The sequence below is a fragment of the Megalobrama amblycephala genome, linkage group LG7 (assembly GCF_018812025.1).
Source record: "Megalobrama amblycephala isolate DHTTF-2021 linkage group LG7, ASM1881202v1, whole genome shotgun sequence".
Lineage (NCBI taxonomy): Eukaryota > Metazoa > Chordata > Actinopteri > Cypriniformes > Xenocyprididae > Megalobrama > Megalobrama amblycephala.
In genome coordinates, this window is record NC_063050.1 from 50,260,156 (window position 1) to 50,287,941 (window position 27,786).

The following is a 27,786-nucleotide window of genomic DNA, read 5'->3' on the forward strand; positions in this document are numbered from 1 at the left end:
ACAAAATAAGTGACATAAGTTCTGAAGCTAGTTTCATCAAGATGTCATAACCTGTTGCTGAACACTGACCAGCTTGGCTTCGCTCTCGCCTCTATATGAAGACAAATGAGAGCTGGCGAGGACAATTCCCTAACATCATCTATTAGATCACAGACCTGTGGAACCATGACCACAAACTGGGTATTTGCTCAACAGGCCTAGAGAATAACAGAAACTCCAGTCGATAGCGCAGCAGAAGCATTTGTGCTGGAGTTATAATGTGGGAAACCACTGGGCTGATGGTGATGGTGATGCTTCTGAAGTGGAGGCAGGAGTAATAAGCAGTTATTGAACCCCGGAGGGCGACTGTTTCTCTACATTACAGCGAGCTATATTACGGCCCGCCGCCTGCAGAGCGGACCACTCCATATTATTGCTGTGGACAAATTACACCCTTCCCCACTAAATTCATTCACTGTCACAGTTAGGTAGTCCCGGAGGACGCGGCGGTGCCATGGTGTATACAAAGCGAAGATTAAGACCTCTGCTGGACAAATTGAGAATAGATTCCCTTATTGAATATGCCACGTCTACAGGTGAGAAAAGCATCTGGCGAGGAGAACAATGTGCCGTCCGGTACCATGTTTCTCACAGATGGAGGTCTCCTCTGTGCTGGAGTTAATTTGTTTCTGAGAAAGCACACTAGAGAGGGAAATGTAAGATGTCAATCTTTTTTCCACCCTTTCCTTTTACTTTTCTCTCTCTCTCTCTCTCTCTCTCTCTCTCTCTCTCTCTCTCTCTCAGATTGAGGCTGTAAAGTACCTTAATTTGCCCACTTTTCACTGGGGCTTAACACACAGAACACAAATGGCATGAAGTAAGACTAATAGTGCAGATAAAGTACTGACATCCAACCTTTTGATGTCTTAGATAAACTTCTGATGGTAAAAAGCTGTAAAAAGCCCTTTTTTGCCTAAGGGTAAAAAATGATGGTAATTGTGAGAAAGTGTTAGGGTTTTTTTTTTTTTTTTTACACTTTATTTATGAGACGAAATAGTCAGTTGTGAGATATAAAGTAGCAATTGTGAGATATACAATATGTCCATTGTGAGAAATAGTCACACTGTAAAAAATAATTGTTGGTTTAACTTTAACTTAAAAAAAAAAAAAAAAAAAAAAAAAAAGTAAGTTACCTGGTTGCCTTAAAATTTTAAGTGCTTTGAAATTAAAAATTTGAAACTCAAAATATTATGTTATCTGAACTACATTAATTATCTAAGTTAATTTGACAAAAGAAAAAAAAAAATTGTGATAACAAATCAGGAAAAGCACACAACGAAAATACTAAAACTAAAATGAAAACTGAAAAGATAAAAATAGGTTACTTCAAAATATTAATAAAAAACTATAATATACACTATATACATAAAATACTATCACACTTCTTTTTATTAAAAAAAAAAATAATAATACTAAAATAACTAGTAGAGAGTCATTTTATTATTCACTTATCTTAATTATTCCTAAAGTCACCTGAAAACGAATGTGAAACTTTGTTTTATTTACTTGCCAAAGCCAATTTCCACACATATGGCAATTGGCGAGAATTTTTACTTTATAAAGTAGGTTACAGAATTCACTCAGTAAGGCCTTCAACTTTCAGCGCTTTGAGTATTTACTTTAACATGGCTTAGAGGCAAAAAGTATTTGAAATGAAACATTCAATAAAAGTGTGACTGATGTGCTCAAAATCGAAGAATGAAAAATGAGAATGTGTCCTTTTGCTCCCTGCCTACACTGACCCAATAATCCATGATCGTTTCTGACGCTAAGGGATTCCTTTCCATACTTCAATGGCATCTGTCGACAGAAACTGAGCCTTTAGCTTTAGAGAGCTGAAAAGCCTACATCAGAACTTCAGGATATGGGATTCAAGCAGGATCAATGGAGTGACAGATCACCACATTAACACCCATCCCACTATTTCACACACTCATCATTTTTGACTCGGTAAACCCTAAGCTCCCGGGGCGCTGATGTGCAACAAATCCGTTCATCACATTTGCTTCAATGAGACATCTGCACTTTTCAGGTCTCCAAAAAGTTTAGGCAGGCATGTATAAAATTGTCAATTTTGATTTCATGGTGTCTTTAATTTGCACAATATTTTCTCAAAAACCTTTTTTTTTTTTTTTTTTTTGATTTTGAAAATGAAGAAAAGAAGGAAGAACAACCACTTCCTCCAGTCAGTTGGGCACAGTTTTGAGATACAATAATCTCAAAGTCATGATATATTTATGGCAGCTTGTTTCTGCCACTGAATAAAAAATAAAATAGGTAATTGAGACTTTTTGTCTCACAATTCTGACCCTTTTTCTCACAATGTGTGATATAAACACGCAATTGGTCATAAAGTCAGAACAACGTTTTTTTCCCTCTGAATTGGACTTTATAACTCGCAATTACAAGGCTATATCGCACAATTCTGAGAAAAGAAGTCAGAATTGTGGGATAAAAGTTGCAATTATCTTTTGTTTTGTTCTGTAGCGGAAACAAGTTTCTATATATATTGGCTGATATGTTGGTCTACAATTAAAAATTACTGCATCAGCACTTGGATTTTTCACTGTTTGAACCATTCTCTGAAATGACTCTTTCTGCAGGTTACATTGTTACGCCAGTAGGTGATGACAATTGACTGTCAAAATGAGTAAGTCAATGAGTCATTCATTCAACCAATTCACTCAAAATCGCTGATTCATTCTGAATTGAAACATGCAACTGTCTTCACAAGTGAGTCATTGAATCGTTCATTCAACAGATTTGCTCGGAAGTGTAGATATGGTTATAACACACTGTCTGACTGACAGATCGACAAACTCATTTGCAAGATAGATTACAATTACGTTAATTTTCTCAGTAAACATATGATATATGTGAATAATTGCAATAAATTAATTAATTGACGTCATGTAATTGATGTTTTTACATTATATTGAATGACAGAATTAGCTACACTAAATGCTACACTCAAAAAATGCTGGGTTAAAACCAACCCAAGTTGGGTTGAAAATGGACAAACCCAGCGATTGTGTTGTTTTAACCCAGCGGTTAGGTTAAATGTTTGCCCAACGTGCTGGGCATGTTTATTTAACCCAACTATTGTTCAAAAATGACTATATGGCTGGCTTACAATGAACCCGAAATAGGTTGGAAATTAAAATTCAGACACATAATTACTAGAGGCAACGTGAACATTTATTAATTAGCAATTTAATAAATGTTTATTGTTTAATTATTATTTATTAAACTTATTAATACATGTTCATTTATTAAACATATTAATAAATGTTAATTTCCAACATACTTTGGGTTCATTTTTGTCATGATCACAGTCTGCTCCTGTCAGTTCCCGGACTACACTTCCCACAATCCTCCCTGCCAGTCACATGTTCACTCCACACCTATCACCTGTCGCCACATACAGCCATGCGCACACTCCTCACTAATCACCACACCCAGCTGCAGCTTGTTACCTGGACTATAAAAGGACTCTCACTCACACCATTCAATCGCGAAGTCTTGATTACCCTGTGTGTCAATTCTAAGCGTTTCCCTGTGTTTATCCTGTTTCCCTGTCTGTTCCTGTTCCTGCCTTTGACCCTTGCCTTGCCATCCTGTTCTGTGAATGTTATCTGCCTGCCTCGATCTACTGCCTGTACCCTGACTACGATTCTGCCTAGCCCTTGCTGTTCCTGTTTGCCCCTGCTTAGACCCTGCCTGTACGACCACGCTTACCACTGTAAATAAAAGCTTGCATATGGATCTTACCATGAGTCCCGCTACGTTACAATTTTAAGCAAGCAATACAGCAATTTTTAAACAATAGTTTAGGGTGACCATATGCGCCATTCTCCCCGGACGCGTCCTGTCCAGGATTTCTAAGTTGCATAAAATGTCCCAGTTTTGCTTTTGTTTTCATATTTGCGGAAGGTAACGACTGAAAAATAATTTGACCAATAGCATGCATTATACATAATCAACCGATCGTGACTTGCAAGAAGGCTGGATCTACAGAGAACGGTCAAAGCATTGCAAATACGACAACATTTTAATGCATTGCATGAAGAATGTCAATAAGAACAGTGGCTTGCACAGACCTCCGTGTAGAAATCGCGTTTCTAAATCGCGTTCCGGGGGCACCTCAATATGACCACTTTCACAATTAAAGAGGCAAGGGCTCAAGCCATTTTAGGCAATTTAGAAATCCTGGACAGGACGCATCCTGGGAGAATGGCGCATATGGTCATCCTACAATAGTTGAGTTGGGCAAAGATTTAACCCAACCACTGGGTTAAAACAACACAATTGCTGGGTTTGTCCATTTTCAACCCAGCTTGGGTTAATTTTAACCCAGCATTTTGGGTTGTAAGTGTTCAAAGAATTAAACCAATTGGTGAGATTATATTCAAACTCTTTTGGAGTAATTGTGTCATCTCTGCAACAAAATATCCCCTCAATCCAGGAAGTGCGAGAGAACAGGCCGTTTTTCCGCAGTGATGGCAATCGCTTAACGGCTCAGAGCTCGGCCAATGAAATCGCAGCAGTCCCTCATCCATCATTAGCTGACGGGGTCAAAGTGAGCCGCCCTCTCCTCGTGCTAAAAACTCCAGTCTGCCCTGAATCATCATTCTCTATCACAAACCTTAATATATGCCATTGATTAAACCAATATCAGCAAGTGACAGCAACTCCATTTGGCTATAAGGACATCTGCGATGGTCTTGGACACAATTTTCTCTTCCAGGTGAGAAAATCATATAGCATAATTATTAAGATTTCGCTTTAAGATAATTTCCTTTTTTTCCATCTTAAAATACTCATATCATAATCTAATATGGAAAGCTAACTATGAGTCAGCCATTTATAGGTTAGCTATCGAAACAAGAACTGAAATCCACTACTGAGATACATTAAAAGAGCGATGCTGAAGACATGAACGGTGTTTGCTGCCTTTTTAATGAGATGAACCTCAGTTCTCACATTCTGAATCAATAATAATTTGCTTAAACGGCAAAAAGAAAGGTGTAAATAGCAGAAATATGACATGAAGTGGACATTACACAATGTGGTCAGCCAATATATAATCAGATGACTATAAATCAGATTTATGCAGTAATCCATATTCTTATTAAGAGTCACAGTTGCTGCATGTAATATAGTAAAAGTCATATCTCAGGTGGACGGCTATTGTAGGAGGCCACTGAAGCATGGAAACCATGTTGGGAGTGGAATTATGTTCCCAATCCATCAAACTGGGATCTACCGACGACATTTTGCTTCTGGTTTGAAGTATATGAAGCAACAAATCTACAAAGAAGCGTAGGGAGGAATGGCAGCGTTGTGCACATGACAGGGAACATTCGGTTGAGTAATGTGATGGAAATTGATGTTTGTAATAGATATAATCATGCATCTGCATTCCAGGCTCCCGAATGTAATGTGTTCCCATTGCAGTTAGGCTGTTCATATCAAAATTGACCGTAATATCCCCAGCGATGAGCAGGCAGTTTGATGGTTTCCTCTTGGAAATGAACTCTGTCATGTGCAATAACATGAATCAGGGAGTGAAATGCAGAAAGAAGACACGTCCCCAGCTTTCATATTTGAGAGTTGTAGATACAATTGCAGCCTTGAGTTTTTATAACAACACTTCAAAGAACAAGTTCAAATACATCTAGACATTCATTAAATACATTATGTTTCATGCACATACACAATGTTTTTCAAAAATATATAAAATCTAGATACAGGGGTGCAAAAAACTGAAAAGTTATCTCTTTGCGTCTTTCACGTACAGACAATAACATTGTTAAAGTGATGCCCGTTCACATGGGTTCGCGAAAACGATTAAAAAGACTGGCAGGCCAGTAGATGGCGATGTCACTTTGTTAAAAAACACTACGCATCTATAGACTGAAAACGTAATATATGCATGCACATGACGTCACCGTTTTCACAAATTCACACGGAGACAATAACGGCATCGTTTTCAAAGACTTGCAATTTTTTAAAACCATCTTCAAATGTTTTCATTCCACTACAGGTCTGCACATATTATATTAGCACGCTCTTTTCTCAGATAACGCTTCTTAACTTTTCTGTTTTGTCTGTTTTCCAAGTTGTTGTTGTTATATAATCTACAAAGAAATAACAATTTACTTGTTTGTAACATTTTTTGTAATGTTTTTACATTTCATGGTTAGCTTAACTAACATTTTTACTAGAGACGATTAAATTTATGCGTTTCAATGGGCTTTTGTGCCTGTTTACATGTACAATAAAACTTTGACACTCAGCAAAAAAACTTTGAAACATTAAAATTCAGATCATTATAAAAATCCAACAATGCAAGAAAGCACATGACATGTCATAGGGTTTTGATGTCCAAACAGACACGATCCAAAGACCAAATCGGGATAATGGGCAAAAATCATGTTCTGCTTTCTACTTTCTTTCCTATGTGAAAAATGTCTCTCTTTTTTGTCCGAACAATGAAAGTCAGTGGGCACTAGTTTGGACTCTGTTGCTCTGACTTTCCTTGTATGGACAAAAACACTCTTCACAAAATCTTCTTTTGTGTCCTGCAAAAGAAAGACAGTCTAGAACAACATGAGGTAGAATAAATAAATCACAGAATTTTACTTATTTTGTGAAGTATCTCTTTAATCTAACTATATGGTCAAGTACTATGCATCTAATCACATTTGCAATCAACCAAATTTGTGATCAAACTACCTGAAAGACTTGCTGAACACATACTGCTGCAGTGTAACGTACAAATAACACATTCAATGATGCAAGATGCTCACTGCTCTACTGATTGAAGAGAGATATTATACATTACAAGTGAAAAAAAAAATCAAATTGAGACTGAGTAGAATACAGTCGCATAGAGCTGATAATACTGTCTCTCAATGCAGGAGGGATGCTCACATGACTGCTCATAGCTGCTCACCAAGTTTAATTTTCTAAAAGTGTAATTTTGAAGCATGAATTTTAATAATGTGATCAAGTGTAATCAGGCAGATACTTCATATAGTGTGAAATAAATTTCAGATGTGCACCGGCAAGCCCTGACCATGTGGCCTAGTGTCAAACTGCTATTTGATAATGAAAAAACACAAATGACAAAGAAATGGTTATTATAGAGAGAGGCAATACAGAATATTGACATTATGGATTGAATTAACTAACTGGGTTAACATGCACATAATACTTGTCAGTTCCAGAATCAACTTCCTGCTGCCAACTAATATTAGGGTAAACAAAAATATGAAAAAAATAAAAAAAAACTCACCACATGCCTATATAAGTGAATATTAATCAAAATACAGTACTGACAAGAACACTTCTAACTGTTCTTCACTGAAAATGAACACAAAATTATGCCTAAAAAAAAATAAAATTACAGACCTGCTTCTGAGTAAACCCTTTCACAGCATTTATAATGAATCATATCTAATAATATTTCAGTCCAGACGTGGAAACAATTGTGAAATTGCTTTTTTTTTTTTCTTCTTCATTTATGAGTCCATTTTGTTGTTACTGCTGAGTATGGAAGCTTGTTATATATATAAAAAAAAAATGTAATTGTGACTTTTTATCTCACAGTTCTGACTTTTTTCTCAGAACTGCAAGTTTATATCATGCAATTCTGACTTTATAAGACGCAATTGCAAGTTTAAATCTCGCAATTCTGAAAAAAAAAAGTCAGAATCACAACATTATATCATGCAATTATGACTTTATATCACGCAATTATGACTTTATAACTCGTAATTGCAAGTTTAAATCTCACAATTCTAAGATAAAAAGTCGCAATTACTTGGTGGAAATAAGCTTCCATAGCTGGGAGTGACTCAAACAAACTTGGAGAAAAAAAGAAGAAGAAGAAAAAAGAAAAAAAAAAATATTTTCATATTCACAAGTGCTAAATGCTGCATTAAAATAAATGTTCTATTGCTTTAAGATGCAACTGTCTTAACTGTCTTTCTGTAACAAAAAATACCTTGAATATTCCAAAAAAGCATAACAAATAATCACAAATGTTCTCAAATGATCCTGCAGGACAAATGGGACTCTATCACATGCCCTGTCTTGAATCTTTAAAAGCTTAATGCATTTATTAGCATGAGCCTTTATTGAGTAGATAATGCATGATCCAAAAGTGTGAATTATTTAGCATCAGAGTTGAAAGTTAACCGTCTACAGAGGTTAAAACTTTACTTAGAATATTAAATGTACATATGTAATGAGTTCAATTCCTGTTGTTCACATATGAGCTCATTTTCACGAGCCAGACCTGCAGCAGTCCCATTCAACGGTCAAGGTTACATCATAGCTGGCAAATTTGCCCGCAGTAATGCATGTTAAAGTCACTCCACTTCAAGCAAGCGGTCTGGTTTTTATGGACGAAACCATCTGGACACGAACATATTTTGTCAGCATGCTGACTGAGTTACTTCCTTTGGCTCTGGCTCTTTATATTTCACCAGTATATCTTATATCTTGCAAAGCAATATATCTAATTTTACCTATTGTTTTTGGATTCTGATCTCTGATAATCTAATATTTGATAGTGGATTCAGGCTACTGCAAAACTTAATGTTAAAGAGGAAATTGTTGCACTGAGTTTTGCAATAATAGCTGTAATCGCATTTAAAGCAGTGGTGAGGCACAAAGATATCAGTTTAGAAGTGCAATATTCCTTGGTTTCATTATTGCAATTGCAATAATGCAGTCGTTTAAATTAATGCAAATATGTTCCTCTATGATGCTGTGCAATATGTGAGTTGAATCATTGGATAGAGTTTCGGGATGTAAACAATCGCCCTTCTCCAACATTCGACGCACAAAGGCATGTGACAGCAGCGCTAATGCCACAAATGACACATGCAACAACACAAGCACGTCACGCTGTTCTTCTTCACCCACAGCACGCCACAGGAACCCCACTGTTGTTTTTCTCTGTGGCTGCTAACAAAAGCCAACCGATGCATCTATGATATAGGGGCGTGGGGAAAGGTTATGTAATTTCTGTGGAGGCCAGCAATTACATCACTCTTTGTTTTGCATACAAAAAAGAAATATACTACTACTACCACTACTAGTACAATGAAACAAGTGCTTATGTCAACAGAACCTCCACTATTTTTATTTCTACAAATATTTCTCAGTCTCTGAGACCCTCCTTTCGTGTACGTCTATGTGATTTCTATTTATATTTCACTTTCAAAAATGGGTGCAAACAGTAAATGACATTTGGCAACAGTAATGTGTTTAACAGCTGAATAACCAATATGTCAGTGGTTTAGAATTGATTACACACACACACACACTACATGTTGAATACAACTCTTTGAGACACATAACTTACACATCAGCAAACTCATTAATCGTCAACACTCTTGACAGCCTGCTTTTTTAGCACAGTGCAAGTATCTACAGATTGCTGAATTTAATTATAGATGGCTATAAGGAGTGTGTGGTAATTTACAATAATGAGTGTCAGGTATACTCATTATTAGGTTTTAAAAGTAATAAAGTTTGAGCTCTTAAGAGTGAGTGTTGCACTTTTGTTCAGCTCAATTGAATTTTGATTTTCGGTTGCACCTCCTCTTGTATTGGTAGAGCACCTTTTTTTTCATATTTGTTATAACTAATTATTAGGAAATAAATATAAATACAAATTTAACATTCATCAATGAATATTCGTTTTGATCAGAATGATTGCACTCCCTTACATTGGGATGACACGCATGTTCACATTCACTCTGGAATGAAATTAAGTCATTATTTATTCACCTTCATGTCAAAGAATCAGAGCTTTTCCATACAACAACAGTTCACAGTGATTGCATTTGGCCAACTTCAAGTCTCTAAAAGTACCATAAAATAGTCCACAACTATTTAAGTGATATTGCTTTTACACGATAGTTTGATAAACAACGCTTCTGTTTTAAATAACATACATTTTAGACAAAATATTGACAATTACTTTGTCTATTTTTGAGTCACCTATGCAAATAGTTCCAGACAAAGCCCTAGCATAACATAAAACATGGCATGTTTCAGAGCAACGTAATGGTGTTCCTGAATAATTCAGTGTTTAGAGTGAATTGATTGGGTGAATGATTCAATGACTCACTCATAAACCAATCACTTGTTTTGTTCCTGAATTAATCAGTCTTTGTGAACTAATCAGTTGAGTGAATGATTCAAGGATTCACTAATAAACAGTTCCTGCATCCGAATATGCCTACTTCGGTACTATTAAAGTACGTGGAAAAACAGTTTGTGAGCCAAGTAGTATTTCTGAAACAGTAGGCGAAAAGTTCAGGAGAGAATTTGTGAATGACAGTGAAGTGACGCAACTAACGCCGTAGGTCACATGACAGTGACAACATGGCGGGTGTAGCATGTCCGAATTTCATTCATACCAGACACATTCATACTACATAGAATATCCCTTTTTTACCAAATGCAGTACCTGATGCAATATGCAATTTCGAATGCAGCTAGTCACTTGTTTCGTTTCAGTCACTTGTCACCATCTATTGGTGTTTAGATGTAACTGCAGAAAGAGTCACTAATAAATCCTCTCCACTGACAGTCTGAAATGCAAAAATACAGAATAGCGGAGTGATACAAAACCTGTTGGAGCTCGGACTGCATATCAACATGTCAGAGATGTTAAGCATGAATTATTTGGTTTGTCTCTCTGTCAGCTGTATTCAGCACTGCGTGTGACATGCAGAGCAGACAGCTGTAATAGTAGGTGGGATTCTTTATGCAACAACCTGAAGAACAGTGTGACAGATGAGTCACCGAGCGAGCGTGTTCATGCCCTTCTTAAGAGGGAATATGTTAATACCACATCGCTATTTACATAACATTAAACTGTTCAACACAAAATGAGAACATTGCCATCATTTGCTCAACCTCATGTTGTTCCAAATGCTTAACGAAACATAAAAGGAGAAATTCTTATTTGAGCTTCAAAAAAGATGCATAAAAGTGGTCGTATGATTCATGCTCTATATTCCAAGTCTTCTGAATCGTCACTTCCAATGAGATGTTAACAACTGAGTATGGATCATGAGTCTGTGCATAGAGCTTGGATTAGTTAGATTCATGAATGAATCATTTAGACAGGTGTTGTGAACTGGATCAATGATTCATTGGCATATTTGAATCAAAAGAATGATTCATTCATGCATCAGATATTTCTACCTCTCTCTTGAACACACCAAGGAGACATGGGATGGATGTTAAGATTTTCAAAGACTTTAAAGTCATCATGGAATCAAAATGTACTTGTGGCAAGCAGGGCAGGGCAGGGCCGAGAGCTATGGGAATGGTCTCGAGTCCCACGAAGGAGCTCCAGAAGGATTAAAGGAGGAGTGATGACAGTAAAAGATGAGAGAGGACCAGTCCTGGATTTTATGTTGATGTGTTTTATTATGTTTATATAATCTGTGAGGGGTTGCTGCTTTTATTCTTGTTTTGTTGTTTGTTTATTTGGTCATTAAAGTTACATTTACTGTATGCTGGTTCCCTCCTCCTTCTTCCCTTATCAATGAACTTTGCTACATTGGTGCCGAAACCCAGAAGAAGGAGGAACGTGCTCGTGCACTCACCGCTGTGGGGAATCCATGATGCCATTGAGCAGAGCTGAGCAGATTCTACTGCCAAAGATGCTCGAGGCGGTGGGCTGGAGTGATTTTCTGGGGGGATGGACAAACCCGCTGCTGTCCGCCTGGGTTGTGGAGGTGCAGCTGTCATCCAAGAGGGGACGGAGTAGTCACCCCCATTTGCCTAAGGCCGGAGCCTAAGACCATGTTGGAGAGCACCAGGAAACGGGGGACTCGCTGCCGGGTGCCCGAAGCCGGAGAACCTGTCGCCGTCCACCAAGTGGCAAAAGAATCAAAGGGCCATCCACCAAGGGGTATTCAGAGCCCCACAGAGGAACTCTGGCAGGATAAAAGGAGGAGTGACAACAGTGAAGGATGAGAGAAGACCAGGCCTTGACTTTATGTTGTTTTGTTTCAGTTTATGTGAGAGTTGTCCAGGCGGGCTGCAGCTATACTTTCGTTTTGTTGTTGTGTTTATTTTGTAATTAAAATTGCTTTAAACGTTCGCTGGTTCCCTCCTCCTTCTTCCATTATCAGTGAACTTTGCTACATTGGTGGTGAAACTCAGGAGGAAGGAGGAACGTGCTGTCAAAGAGCCCTTGCCGCTGTGGGAAATGTACGGTGCCATAGAGCAGAGCTGAGCAGAGTCTGCCGTCATGGATACCCGAGGTGGTGGGCCTGAGTGACTTTCTGGGGGGACGGACAAACTCGCTGCCATCCGTCTGGGTTGTGGAAGGGCAGCTGCCGTCCGAGAGTGGACGGAGGAGTCGTCCCCGTTTGCCTGAGGCTGGAGCCTTCTGCCGTCCACCATGATGGAGAGGATCAGGGAATGGGGGACTCACTGCCAGCTGCTTGAAGCTGGAGGAGTCGTTGCTGTCTACCAGGGGGTGGAGGAGTCATAGGGCCGTCTACCAAGGGGTATCCAGAGTCCCACGGAGGAGCTCTGGCAGGATAAAAGGAGGACTGACAACAGTGAAGGACGAGTGAGGACCAGGCCTGGACTTTATGTTGTTTTTAGTTCATTTATTTATCTATCATTTCCCTCTAATTTTTGGGATAACTTATGGGTAGGGTTAGGTTTAGGGGTAGGAATAGGGTTAAGACTAAATTTTCAGACTAGAATGTTGTTCCAGGATCAACGAAATATGTTGACCCAGGAATGCATCTAACTCAGCAATAGCAGGACGTGCTTCACTGGTTCCCTCCTCCTTCTTCCTTTATCAACAAACTTTGCTACATTGGTGCCGGAACCAAGGAGGAAGAAGGAATGCGCTGTCAAAGGAATGCGCTGTCAAAAATCCGTAGTGCCATTGAGCAGAGCTGAGTAGAGTCTGCCACCATGGACACTTAAGGTAGAGAGCTGGAGTGACTTTCTGGGGGTACAGACGAACTTGCTGCCATCTGCCTGGGGTGTGGAGAGGCGGCTGCCGGAGTTTCCGCCGTTTGCCTGAGGCTGAAGCCTGCTGCCATCCGCCATGGTGGAGAGGAGCAGGGAACAGGGAACAGGGAACAGGGGATTCATGCCCAAAGCCGGAGAAGTGGTCGCTGTCCACGAGGGGGCGGAGGAGTCAGAGGGCCGTCCACCAAAGGGTAATCAGAGTCCCATGGAGGAGCTCTGGCAGGAGTTACAACAGTGAAGGAAGAGAGAGGACCAGACCTGAACTTCATGTTATTTTGTTTTAGTTTATGCTGCAGTCGTCCGTGAGGGGCTGATGCTTTATTCGGTTTTGTTGTTGTGATGCTTTACTTCGGTTTTGTTGTTGTGCTTATTTTGTCATTAAAATTGTGTTAAAAGTTTGCCGGTTCCCGCCTCCTTCTTCCCTTAACAATGAACTTTGCTACACGACTATTTCTTTTTTTTTTTTAAGGACTATTGCAGTGACATCTCTTCTCTTCTTGTTTATGTGTTTAATGGTGCAAGGACGGGACAACCTGTAACTCACATGAGATCCACCAACAACAAAACCACCATCCAACAATCCAATCATTTTCTGTTGTTCAAAATGCCTTTTCACTCAGATATATGTCATAAAGATATATATAAACTTCTGTTTCATGCCTACTTTAAAAGACATGGAACATAATAGACTACTGCTTTTGTGCTTTAGAATGGCACAAGTGTGTATTTTGGGTCTATTTTCAGTCTATTTTCCACTCTGTGCCACACATGGCTAGTCTGCCACTCGTTAACCAAGGGCTGGAAACAGGTGTGCAAGAAAGCTTTGGTATTCACAGTCTTAATATCTCTGTTTCATACGCACATACACATGCATCCTCGCTGACTAACACAGCCGACGAGAGTCGCTGTCAGAACAGATTGGGAGCCAGCGCTGGGCCATTCATCACCCTGCTCTGGTGTTCCTGTCTACTTTACTAACAGCCGCACACAAGGGCCTGTCTCCGACTACTTGAGTTTCCATAGAAAGCATGCACTGGAGACTGCACCATTAATCCTAAACAATCACTTGGGCTAGAACCACTTGATACGTCTGAGTGAGCCAGCAATTCACAGCTGCTTTCTCTTTTATATATAAACCACATCTTTGCTTATCTGCTGCATAATGCTACTATTTTACACCTCACAAATTACTTTGACATTTTTAAAAATGCTTCCAGAGTAGATTTGGGGATTAGTGTCACAAAATGTATTTTTACATTATAAGACATTACTCTGTGAAGTTAAAGAGCTTTTCTCCGTGGTCTGACTCTTGAAAAATTACTCATTGCTGTAAACTTATGTAGTTAGGTTTGTTCAGAATAGAATAGAATAGAATAGAATAGAATAGAAAAGTCACCCCTCACCAAAAGTATGAGCAATAGTAAGTCTAGCAACATTAATTACTTAGATTTAAATGACAGTTAGATGTTACAATGAAAATATTTTGTACAATGTAGTGAAATATTACAGTCTCCAAATACCCCATCAGTTGTATATACACATGATTAAGGATCTGACTGCAGAGCGTATCCTCATTACTCTTTCTGGTGCTCATTCATTCACTCTTGGGTTCCTCTGTTCATCTAGGCTAACCAATGACTGACAGCAACTTTGTCATTGAGGCACAATGGTGGCATCGTGGGACAACATCACACACTAGTACTGTCACATAGAGAGGAGAGAGAGTGAAACTGTTTAATGGCTTCCCCATCCAAATCTGACCGACCCTTTAAAAGGCTTCAAACCTCTGTGGACGAAAAAAAAAAAAAAAAGGCCGGACAAAGAAAGGATGCTTTATAAGGGCAAGAACGAGGAAAAAAAGAAAAAAAAAATCTGATGAAAATGAAAAGAAATAGACATATAACCGCAGGGTTTGGCAGAGGTTTTCTGAAGCTGGGGACCTTGAAAGGACTGCAATGTTGATGCAAGTGCAGCATCATATTATAGGAAAATTTGTCAGAACAAGTTATGGTTTGTATAATTTAGTCGGGACACTATGTCCCCACCTATATCCAGTGACTACTGAATTGTCCCTAGCAATAATTTTGGTCAAACAATTAAAATATATTTATATGCACTGCATCTGAAATGGGATTTACCACTGACATTACCTAAGAAGTCAAAGTAAATACGTTAGAAAAATGCAAGTGCTCTTTCAAGTACGTGCATTTAATGCATGAATGGAGAACATAAGGTAAGTGTTAAAACTTGTACAGTTCAGTTGAATGATAAAACTGACCCTTCTTAACTTTAATGTTGTTAAATTGAATGTATGAAGCAAATCTTTAGCTGAAATATCTACATAATTAAAACGTGTGAAATTTGTGTTCGTTACTTTAGGAACAGACTCCTGGTCTCATTTTCTTTCAGAATCATCATTGGTTCATGTCATTTTTAATATTAACTCTTTCCCTGCCATTGATAGAATTTTTCCAGCTTTCCGTGTTTTCACTGTTATATGTTAGGGGCGCTATAACGCCTCTTCTGAAAGAGTACAGAATATGAGGATCAAAACACAGGCAAAAAAGAAGGAGAAATAGGCGATAAAAGCATTGCTTATGCACGTTGTAGTCTTTGGAAAAAAACACATGATTTTCTCAGGTTTTTTTACCCCAAAATGTTGCTTTTTTATGAAACTTACCCACATTCAAGTTTTGATAAAAAAAGAATGCATGAAGCTAGAATAAAACTGGCTCGCAAGTTTAAAAAAAAAAAAAAAAAAAGTTAAAATAAAGCAATGAGTCAGAGCCGACAACCTCAGGGGCAGTGTTATCCTTCATTGCAAAAAAACTCAAAATTTTAAGGCAACAAGGTAACTTACTTTTTTAAGTAAAACCAACAATTCTTTTTTACAGTGAGTGTTGTAACTGGATTTGAGCTTGATTTTAATAAAATGTTAATAATATAATGACACATGCAAGTATCCGACCATATATAAAGCCACAATATCAACTTTTATTCCCCATTTCCTGAAAATTGGCGGTTTTGGAGATACAGGGTTTCTGCTCGAGAGTGATGATATGTACACTGTAATTGACATGGAGGGATCTTTAAGGTCAAGTGCCTTAAGGACACATTGGGGACATTTATAGATCACCCGCAACTTTGTGGCGACCATAAAACCAAAACACACCATCCACTTTTTTTTCCCAACCATGTTAATTGGCCTATTAGCATTTCATCACAGAAGTTTATTCTAGTAAGTTTGTAAAGAGTAAGCAACATAGTTGCCCAGTTTCCCACTGACGTTTCTTTGTCCCTTGACAGTCTATTAATTTCTCGTGTCATTATAACATAAGGAAACTGGCTTGTTCGCGTCTCAATTTTTCCTCTTTAAAGATTTACCTTAAGTGGTACGAATAAAAACAGCTTCTTTCAATTATGTTTTCCAGGTAAAGTCAGCAAGAAAGAATAATTGCACTGGGTGTTGTGGCTCCCAGAGATGGATTACAAGCTCAAGGCAGAGCTGTCAGATGCTCCATAGGGGATTTGAGGGGAAAAGCGGGTGTCTCTGGGTGAGTGTGTGTACTTGTTTATGTGCAGTGGAGTGGTGGTAGCAGAGTTGGTTTCTGCTGATTAAAGGCTTGACAGCTGTCCACACATTTTGTGTGGCCATGCTACTGAATCTAGGGACTATGACACCTGTCAGTATGTACTCACATGTAACCTAGTTCTGAGCACAGCAATAGCAATAGTCAAGCAAATAGTTTAGCATCTGTCCAAAGCACGCTTATCACAGCATACATAAAGTTATAAAACATGTTTAACTGGCACTCGTATATAAAGGTATTTGGGGAATGCAGATGGTCTTCTTCTTTCTGCATGTTTCATCACACTAAAATGTAAAGACCTCATAAAATGGTTTGAAGCAAATTCATTTCCTGTGTTGACATATTTCAAAAATCAACTGAAATTCAAATACATTTTTAAATTTTTACAAAATATTTAACTAGACAAAGACAAACTTTAATATTGGCTTGATAAAACCTTTTTAAAAAGCTTTGATTAAAAAAAACAAACAAAAAAAAAAAACTTACGGACAGAGAGAATGATGGATGGATGGATGGATGGATGGATGGATGGATGGATGGATGGATGGATTAGACAGATGGATGATACAGTGGACAGACTGCAGAATGATTGATTGATTGATTGATTGATTGATTGATTGATTGATTGATTGATTGATTGATTGATTGATTGATTGATTGATTGATTGATTGATTGATTGATCGATCGATCGATCGATCGATCGATCGATCGATCGACTGACTGACGGACCGACAGACCAACAGACAGACCAACAGATAGACAGATTTGTACTGTATATATTTGTATTTCAGTCCATTGTCCTAGAAGTAAATATTTTAAAAACTATAAAACTGCTAAAGGAGGATTTTGTGAATTGAGCACTAGCATAAAGATGGTCTCGAAGCTAACAGAAAAGGAGTTAAAAAATCTGATTCTGATTTCATGGAGACTTTAAAGGTCATGCTCAGAATAAAAGATGTCTAAATTACTTCGCAGTTTGGGTTTGAGAAGGTCTGGCTAGAATAGAACAGATTATGCCTATATTATCTAAGCTGATACATTTTTAAAAAAAAAGGGCCACATTGCTTTCCAGTAAATAAATAAATAACTCTGAACTTTGTCCTGGGTAATGCCACCTGTTCCAGATGTGGCACTGACAGATGTTTGCATGCATTAAACTGTCATAAGAATTATTTCTGCACTTCCTCTCGAGACTTCGTGTCATCATGTGTTTGTATTTCCCTTCGTGCCATATGTGGGTAATTTCATTGCACATCTGTAATCTCTTCTTTTTTTTTTTTTTTATAATAGCATATGACTAGAATCCAAGATCTTCTCACAAACACAAATACGTTGAGTATAAAAGGATCATACATTGCATTTCATAGAGTCTTGTCAGTCCCTTACAGAAAGGAAACATCCCATCTAAAACTTTCCACAGTCAGAATCAATTACAAATTGTGTCACAAAACACATTATCATTCAGTTCTGATCAAACTTTCCCTGTCTCTCTATGCTTGAGGAGCCAGGGAACTGGATGGATATTGCATAATGGATATTCTGAGGGCCATCATCCATTATGTTGTGATGGGGAATGGAGGTGATGCCTGAAGTGTGAGTTCAGATGAGTTATTCTTGCCAGTTCAATTTTGAGAGTCAAAGAACATCTTTTTTTTTTCTATCTATTTTTTTTTTTTTTTTCCTATCTAATATTTCTCTGAGCACATTTGCAAACCCAAAATATTTATTTTTGTTTAGCCAAATTTAAGCTAAAGGTCAAATATGCTGTCATATTTAATTAGTGATTTGCTTTGGGGTATTTCAGTCTGTCCCCATTTAAATAGAAAGGAGCAGCACTTGCATGTCTAGAAAATAGCTGCCTGAGGGTGTTACTAAGATGAAATCTCAGCGACTACAGTTTTAAACAGGCACAAAATGTGCCCTTTATTGAACTTTCCAAGATTCTAAATCTGGCGGATTTCCATACTGAACCCTGTGGAACCATTATACTGAATATACCAGTTATTTTATAGGCAAAGGTTTGTTACTCTACTTCCTGCAGTAAAACACAAAGCACAAAGCAGTAGTGATGCACCTATCATGATTTTCATTTCATTGCGATTCCGTCGCTGATCCCCCGTTTAAGCAAATGTATTTGTTGTTTATTTGCTCTAATACATTGATTCAAATTAGACTGTATAATTTCAAGATTTAAAGCAAAAACAGAACAGTCTGACTATGGCTTTGTAAAATTATGCTAAATAAAACAAACCTGCACAAAAGACGGACTGAATGAAAATGCAAGTTCACTCTCTGTCAGTAGGTGGCGCTTATGGAACAGCAGCGATATAGCATTTTCTTGGTTAGTGCTGTACACTAAGCAGTGCTGCACTTATAAACACCATGGCTAGCGTATTTTCCAATTGTTTTCAATGGGACCACAGCTTCTTTTTTTTTTTTTTTTTAATCCAGGAGTGTAACGTGGCGCTGAGCGCTCAACGTTTTTTACCGATCGCATCGAGTTGAAGAACGTTCAACTTTGAGTAAAACGCGGTGCTCATCACTGTCACTTTTTAGCCAGTCCAATCAGAGTGGAGGAGGGGCGGGACAAATACAACACCGGCCAACTGTCATCAACAAGCAGAGAACGGAACAAAACGGATGAGAAATTAATACTGCTGGTCTCCGAAAATACATAGCAAGTACTCTACGTTGTGTCGACATTTTTAGTCCGAAACAAATTATCTGCGAAATCAGTTTCAAGTAACAGTGCCGCGAATATTTTGTTTCATAGCAACAAGGTGTCTCAAATGAAAAATTCAAACAAACAAACAAACAAACAAATAACGAAGAGCTCTTGAGCGCTCACAGCTGGGCATTTTCAGCTGACTAAAACCACTTTGGTGGACACATGGCCTAATGGTTAGAGAGTCAGACTTATAATCCAAAGGTTGTGGGTTTGAGTCCCTGTACTGTCAGGAAATGTCACTTTAATGCGCATTTATAAGGCCAATTCACACTATGCAGACCAACGCAGACAGTCACCAGCTTACAGCACGTCACTTCTCAGGCATTCTAATGCTTATTCAGCATGTTCAATCAGAGAAAAAACAAGCTCCGACAGACACCGAAATGGGTAAAGGCCAATTCAAAGTAAATGTATGCTCACATTTAGTCTACAGCTAGTCTACAATAGCCATCATGTTCAGAGAGCGCACACAACACCTCTGCACCTACTCCCGATTTCTCTCAACATGAGGACAGGAGAGCTGAGAATAAATGGGTAAAAAAAAGTAACTTGCGTTATTTGAAAAAGTAACTCACAAAAAAAAAAAAAAAAAAACTCTTTGAAGGAACATAAAAAAATCATGGAAAGGATTTCCACATGATTAAGTTGCTTTATTTCAGCATTATGCAATTATGTTATTCCAATTTAATGTACTTACGTTGGGTCAACTTAATTTATTAAGGTTGATTCAACTTATTTACTATGGTTGGGCACAGCTTAATTTAATAATGCCAGCCCAACTAATTTGCAATGTTTTGGAAAATAAATAAATAAATAAATAAATAAATAAATGTTTTCATATACATTAATTTTTACAATTAATTCTTCTTGTTTAATTTTGTGATTTATATAACTTTTGTGATGTTCTGTGTTAGAAATCTAGATGTGATACTGGATTCATCCTAAATTGATCATAAGTCATTGGTGGCAGTGGTTTTACAATCAACATAGGCTTACAATGCTTTTGGGAAATGCAACCCAGAGCACTACCACAGTGATTACTTTCTTATTAAAGTAATTTGAAAGTTTGTTAGCAGGTCCTCAACCCAAGCACAAGTGCAACAATTCACCACAATGGTAACCCTAAAACTATTAATTAACAGAAACTTTTAAATACCAACATAATAGAACAGTAAACATTAAAAAGTCTTTCCATTTTCTCATCTTCCTAAAAACTGCTTAAAATAACACTTTATTTCAACATTTACACTCCTAGTTCAGCCCCTTTGCAAAGCATGATGGGAAGTGAAAATCCTGTTTGATTGAGTCCTGGTTGGGTTTACTTGATTTAAACATGTTATTTTAATATGAAAACATCAAGTTAAGTCAAAGAGTAATCGTTTCAAGTCAATTTAACATGAATCAATCACATTTAAACCAGAAACTTGATACAATGGTGTTGAATCAAAATAAATTGTTTAAATAAACTGAACAGCATCAAAAAATCTTTTTTTTTTTTGAGTGCAGATACTTTTTTTTTTTTTTGTAAATTTAAAAGTAATGCATTACTTTACTAGTTACTTGAAAACTTGAAAAAAGTAATCTGATTACATAACTCGTGTTACTTCTCTGTGTCCCGTCTCTGGCCTGTGTTGACGTTCTGTTTAGAGACTTCGTAATATTGCCACACTAATGACATTTTGTGAAATGATTGGAATACAGTTTGCGTGCAAGTTTAGAACAGATATCGGATGTAATAAAAAATAAAATCTCTAAAAAGCAGATTTTTTTTGATTGCACATCTCTGGTTTGTTTGCTCAGGTGCATGAATTAAGCTCGCATGATAAACTGGGTAAAACACAACGTTGGATCATCTGACAAAATTTAATCCTGTTGTGTTTTACACTTTGTCATTCTAAATTTACCTTTCATTCTGAAAGACACACTCTCCAAAAACATCACTCATCTCTCAGATAAATGGCAGCTGTGATGAAAATAGAAGGGTAATCATTTATATGAATAACAGAAGTGTAGTGACCAGTCTTTGCCACCCACAGTCTGACTCCATGGCAGCTCATCACTCTTCTTGTCTTCCAAAGCCATAATCCTCCTGCTCGCAGTAATGAAGGGCTAACAGAATGAAGAAACACTTATGCTCTTGTGCTTAAGCTTTCTGTAACCTATAAACTATAACCCAGCTAACAGGAAACGTTCTTAGAACTTTGGCCAGGTTCTCTCAAAGTATGTATATCGTGGCCATGAATTAACAATTTGTTCCCATGAATTACAGCATGTTTTACTAATTTGTTCCCTTCATTCCCTTGATTTACTAAATCACAGCCATGTAAATCAAAATGAGGGAACAAATTAGTTCTATATGGCCACAATTTACTAAAATGAGGGGAAAAATTAATCAAATGTGGGAACAAATTCTTAAACGTGAGAACGAATTAGTACATTTTGGCCACAATTTACAAGAAAGAGTGAACAAATTCTTAATTTGTGGTCACAATATATATATATTTTTTTGTCCACATATCATTTGAGTTTCATAACTTAATGGGAATGTTAGCAGAACATTTTTAGAGCATATGTACATGCAACGTGTAACAGGGACACTGTAAAATAAAGAGAAACCGAACGTTTTACTCAAGCAAGTTTCTTCCATCCAGGAACTCAACTTGCAGTGCAAGTCACAGTGCCTGGAGTGCCAATTATAACTATATTTTCACCTGAGAAGAAGTGATGTAGAAATCGTCTGGAAAAACCTGCCACCATCCCATGTGCAATTCCTGAAAAGGCTGTATAAACAAAAGGGAGCCGTAAGGGAGATATGCGTTGAGAAACACAGATGAGCGCTGATAGAGAGGGCCTTGATGTGGCGGTGATGAAGCCGAGGCTGAGTACACTGAGCACAGCTCCATTCATCTTGCCCCCACAGCAGACAGGCTGCAGTAATGACTCCCTGGAGAACACGGCTCTGCCTCTGACCTTGGATACACATCTTCTGCCAAAGCGGTACGGCACTCCCTTGGGGACTACCTACCTAGCGTGTGTGGGCTTGGCGAAAAAAGGAAATCTTCGGAAACAGAAATAAAGTTGTTGTTGTTGTTGCTGCAGTTGTTGTTGTTTTGCTCTTTCTGAGAAACCTCTGCCAATAACCAACACATCCAAAAATTGTTAATAATAATGATATAGCAGAGTGAATCATTAAACAGGGTTGGGGCTGAGAGAATATCCATGTCAAGGCTGTTGTTACCATGCTCCTGTGAGTGAGGGAAATGTGTACTTCTCAAGTTTTACAGTCCTTGGGTGGAACGATCACATAAAAAAAATTTGAAAAAAATTAAAAAAAAAAGCTGCTGATTCAGCATTATCAATGTCATGACGCACAGTCAGCTTTTTGTCGTTTGTGCATGAAAATCAACACATAAAACAGATTATACACTACCTTTGTAGTGAAAAACAAAAACTGTTCACAATGCAATTAAGCGAAAGAATTAACAGTGTGTAACGGAAGCAAGTTAGTAAGCTCTGTGCGTGTAAACCCCTGGCCTCAAGAGGCACGCTAGCAACTGACGCTAATGGCTGTGGTCTTTAGCTTCCTTGTTAGCGTGCCTGCCTCCCATGCCACTGGTTCCAATCCTGCTCGGAGCAGGTTGAATAGGGCCGGTTACATTTGGTGCCGTGACCCGGATAGGAATAAGGTTTAGGAGAGGAGTGTAACGGAAGCAAGCTAGGAAGAGCTGTGTGTGTAAACCTCAAGAGGCAGGCTAGAGGCTGTGGTCTTTAACGTCCTTGTTAGCGTGCCCACTCGGAGCAGGTCGAGTAGGACCGGTTACGTTTGGTGCCGTGACCCGGATGGGAGTGAGGTTTAGGAGGGGAGTGTAATGGAAGCAAGCTAGTAAGAGCTGTGTTTAAACCTCACTCCCCTGGCCTCAAGAGGCAAGTTAGCAACTGACGCTATAGAGGCTGCGGTCTTTGCGGCATCCTTGTTAGCGCGTCAGTCCGCCTGCCATGCCTTAGACGCTACTCGGAGCGGGTTGAGTAGGATCAGTTACAAGTGCAGGAAGCAATTTCTGAGAAACGCTGTTGATATGCTGTTCACTCACTCTCCTCCCTCATCATGAGTGGACACGCCTCCTTCTGCTGACTGGCTCACTCTCCTCCCCCATCATGAATGGACACACCCCCTGCTGCTGACTGGCTCACTTTCTCTCCTCCCTCATCATGAGTGGACACGCCCCCTGCTGCTGATTGGCTCACTCTCTCTCCTCCGTCATTATGAGTGGACACGCCCCCTGCTGCTGACTGGCTCACTCTCTCCTCCCCCATGATGAGTGGGCACACCCCCTGCTGCTGACTGGCTCACTTTCTCTCCTCCCTCATCATAAGTGGACACGCCCCCTGCTGCTGATTGGCTCACTCTCTCTCCTCCGTCATCATGAGTGGACACGCCCCCTGCTGCTGACTGGCTCACTCTCTCCTCCCCCATCTTGAGTGGACACACCCCCTGCTGCTGACTGGCTCACTTTCTCTCCTCCCTCATCATGAGTGGACACGCCCCCTGCTGCTGATTGGCTCACTCTCCTCCCTCATCATGAGTGGACACATCCCCTGCTGCTGACTGGCTCACTCTCCTCCCCCATCATGAGTGGACACACCCCCTGCTGCTGACTGGCTCACTCTCTCTCCTCCCTCATCATGAGTGGACACGCCCCCTGCTGCTGATTGGCTCACTCTCTCTCCTCCGTCATCATGAGTGGACACGCCCCCTGCTGCTGATTGGCTCACTCTCTCTCCTCCGTCATCATGAGTGGACACACCCCCTGCTGCTGACTGGCTCACTCTCTCCTCCCCCATCATGAGTGGACACATCCCCTGCTGCTACTGTCTCACTCACTCTCCTCCCTCATCATGAGTGGACACGCCCCCTGCTGCTGATTGGCTCACTCTCTCTCCTCCGTCATCATGAGTGGACACGCCCCCTGCTGCTGACTGGCTCACTCTCTCCTCCCCCATCATGAGTGGACACATCCCCTGCTGCTACTGTCTCACTCACTCTCCTCCCTCATCATGAGTGGACATGCCCCCTTCTGCTGACTGGCTCACTCTCCTCCCCCATCATGAGTGGACACACCCCCTGCTGCTGATTGGCTCACTCTCTCTCCTCCCTCATCATGAGTGGACACGCCCCCTGCTGCTGATTGGCTCACTCTCTCTCCTCCCTCATCATGAGTGGACACACCCCCTTCCACTGACTGGCTCACTCTCCTCCCCCATCATGAATGGACACACCCCCTACTGCTGACTATCTCACTCTCTCTCCTCCATCGTGAGTGGACACACCCCTACAGCTGACTGGCTACAAGTGTCCAAACCACTCTCAACAGCGTTTCTCAGAAATTGCTTACTGCACCTTTAAGAGCAATTGTAATTATATATGCAAATACCTGTAAGAATCAAGACCAATTGCAATTCATGATGCAAATATTATGTTAATGCCATCACTAATAAACAGTCAGTGGGTAAAATAAAAATACTTACTAAAACTGTAAGTATTTATAAATACTATAATAATATATAAATAATACAAAATATAGTATATGAATACTATGCAAATAAGTCTGATAAAAATAAGACAGCACACTGATGCAATCAAAAACCACAGAGGAAACTTAAATTTCTCTTTGACAGTGGCAGAAAAAAAAAGCTGCTTCCAAATCAGCGCACGTAGAGTGTGTGGCACCAGCTTACAGACTTAATTTCTCATTTAATTTATCAGACTGTGTTTGATTTAAATCTTCAAATGTTCCGACTGTCAAGAAAGAAGAAACACTTGTTTTGATAGCTGCTACAAAGACTAGCGTTTGAAAAATGAGGCTTAAAAATGTGAAGTTTTGTAAAGTGGCTAAGAACCAGCTAGTGGTTGTTGACATAGCAACCCTCCCCTTATCTGTAGAGAAATCCCTGACAGAATACTCGACAAACAAGATCAAGGCTGGGTCCGATACTCAGGAACTATTTGATGCGGCCCCTTTTTTCCAGTGAGGAAGAGCAAACATCAAAGAGGAGCTGTGAGGTCTACAAATGTGAGACATTACCTTGAAAGCGTCTTCAAAGACAGCATCCTTAAATAATCTGTTTAATGGAATAAAAATGGCTAATTGACTACTTGAAGGTAGTAATTTCCCACCTAAGGTCTCTTTTGTGCAAAGGGGAACGATAATAATTAGCAGAAGTCAAAAAAGTTCAGAAAACAGTCGCAAATATGTGGAATAGTGATGTTTTTGTTTTGTTTTTTATTCAAGAGGTGTCTGTGCATGTGCTAGTCTAGTGGAATATTGTTATATTGTAGTATCTGTCTGTCTGTCTATCTATCTATCTATCTATCTATCTATCTATTGTTCTATCTATCATTCTATCTATCGTTCTCTCTATCATTTTATCTATCATTCTATCGTTCTTTCTATCGTTCTAGCTATAATTCTATTGTTCTTTCTATCATTCTATCATTCTTTCTATCGTTCTATCTATCGTTCTCCATTAGATCCTCAAACTGTCAGTCAAACTTCATAACTCCGCCCGGCACTATCAAGAATGAAGTTCTGCACACAGTTTGGACCGTCTTTGCTTGTTTGTAATGCAAGGGTAAATAAAGAACTGGTTACAGCGTTTTCTTTACTTAAGAAACACTATATATGTAAAGGCTAATTTAGGAGCGGAGAAGACTGTGCAAAGGCCATTAAAGTGTCATTTTGACCTTTGTGACCTTTAACCTGGGTTTTGTTTTTGATGCATGTTGGGTTCAATAACAAACTTGGCACAGTTCAAGCCCCATATGCCGCATGTGGCAGCCACAATTGAGAGGCTGGCAAAGCAAGACTGGCACAAACACCAGGCCAACCAACTGAACACACCTGTCAACACAGATTAGGATTAACAGACAGATTCATCTTGGATTCACCCCACCAGGCTGCTGACCAGCCAGCATGAATGAATGGAGGATGAATCCAACAGTGTGATCCAGACTGTGGCCCTTTCCTAAAAAAATTAGTTTATTGCATCATATGTGTGTGTGTGTGTGTGTGTGTGTGTGTGTGTGTGTGTGTGTGTGACACATCAGGACACAAATTTGTATAATGACATGGGTATGACATAGGTATTACAAGAAGGGTGACTTATGAGGACATTACCCCCATGTCCCCCCATTTTTCCAAAGGCTTATAAATCATACAGAATGATTTTTTGTGAGAAAGTAAAAATGTGCACAGTTTTCTGTGATGGGTAGGTTTAGGTGTAGGGTTGGTGTAACAAACAGGACAAAGATGTCATCGTCTGAAACAGAAGAGAGTAGTCATTCAAGCAAAGTAGCAAACACGCTCTGTAGAGTAGTTTGTCCGTTTAGGGCTACTGTAGAAACATGGCGGTGCAAAATGGCGATTTAACATGTAAGGAGACCTGCGGTGTATGTAGATAGAAATGGCTCATCCTAAGGTAATAAAATCATTATTAATAAAATCATAATCATTACAATGGTTCATTATGTAAGATCTTTATACACCACTGAAAACATAGTTATGTATATTATATTGCATTTCTGTCAATAGATCCTCGTAAAATTTACACATAGCACCTTTAAAAAAATTCTATTTAAAATAAATGCTGTTCTTTTGGACTTCCTATTCATGAAAGAACAAATGTGCCGAAACATATGAAGCAGCACAACCTTTTTCAGCACTAATAACAATCAGAAATGTTTCTTGTCAGCAAATCAGCATAAAGGATAGGACACTGAAGACTGGAGTAATGATGCTGAAAATTCAGCTTTGCATCATGAAGAAATTACATTAATAAATTACAAGATCCAACCCAAATCCAGCGTCATGGAGCACAGCCCATCATTGTGAAGTCCTGCCTACTATAGAGGAAGTGAACAGCCATTCCCAGATGACTCTGAGAAGGTGAGCCATGCATTTTGTTGCCAGAACCTGTCAAAAGATTTTCCTGTGTCCTTCTCCCTTCTGGCTCAAGATGCATCCATGCATTAATGATTTAAATTAGGACACACATCATGCGTTGTGTCATCCCATATCACACCATTTTACTTTCCTCTCCTGATTCCATTATTAACTGAACTAATGGCAGTTTGGCTCTTGGGCCAAAGCCGAGACTAAAACAATGACATTGAAGTCTGATCACGTCAAACTAATGCTCAATGTCATACAAAAACATGTCAAGTTCTATTAAAAGTTTTTGCAAAGTAGGGTAGAGTTAACATAAATCAAAAAAATGATAAATTAAGTAACAAATCAATATATTAACACAACTGTGACATATCAAGTCACAATTGCAAGAAATAAAGTCACAATAACTTATTTGTAATTATTCTTCTGAGGTAGATTCAGGTTTAC

General features: G+C 38.9%; 1 protein-coding gene across 2 annotated transcripts in view; it reads right to left on the reverse strand.

Moving 5' to 3' along the window:
- The window catches only part of erbb4a (erb-b2 receptor tyrosine kinase 4a), a 206,351-nt gene that overhangs the window by 96,284 nt on the left and 82,281 nt on the right, over positions 1-27,786 (reverse strand). The window lies entirely within an intron of this gene.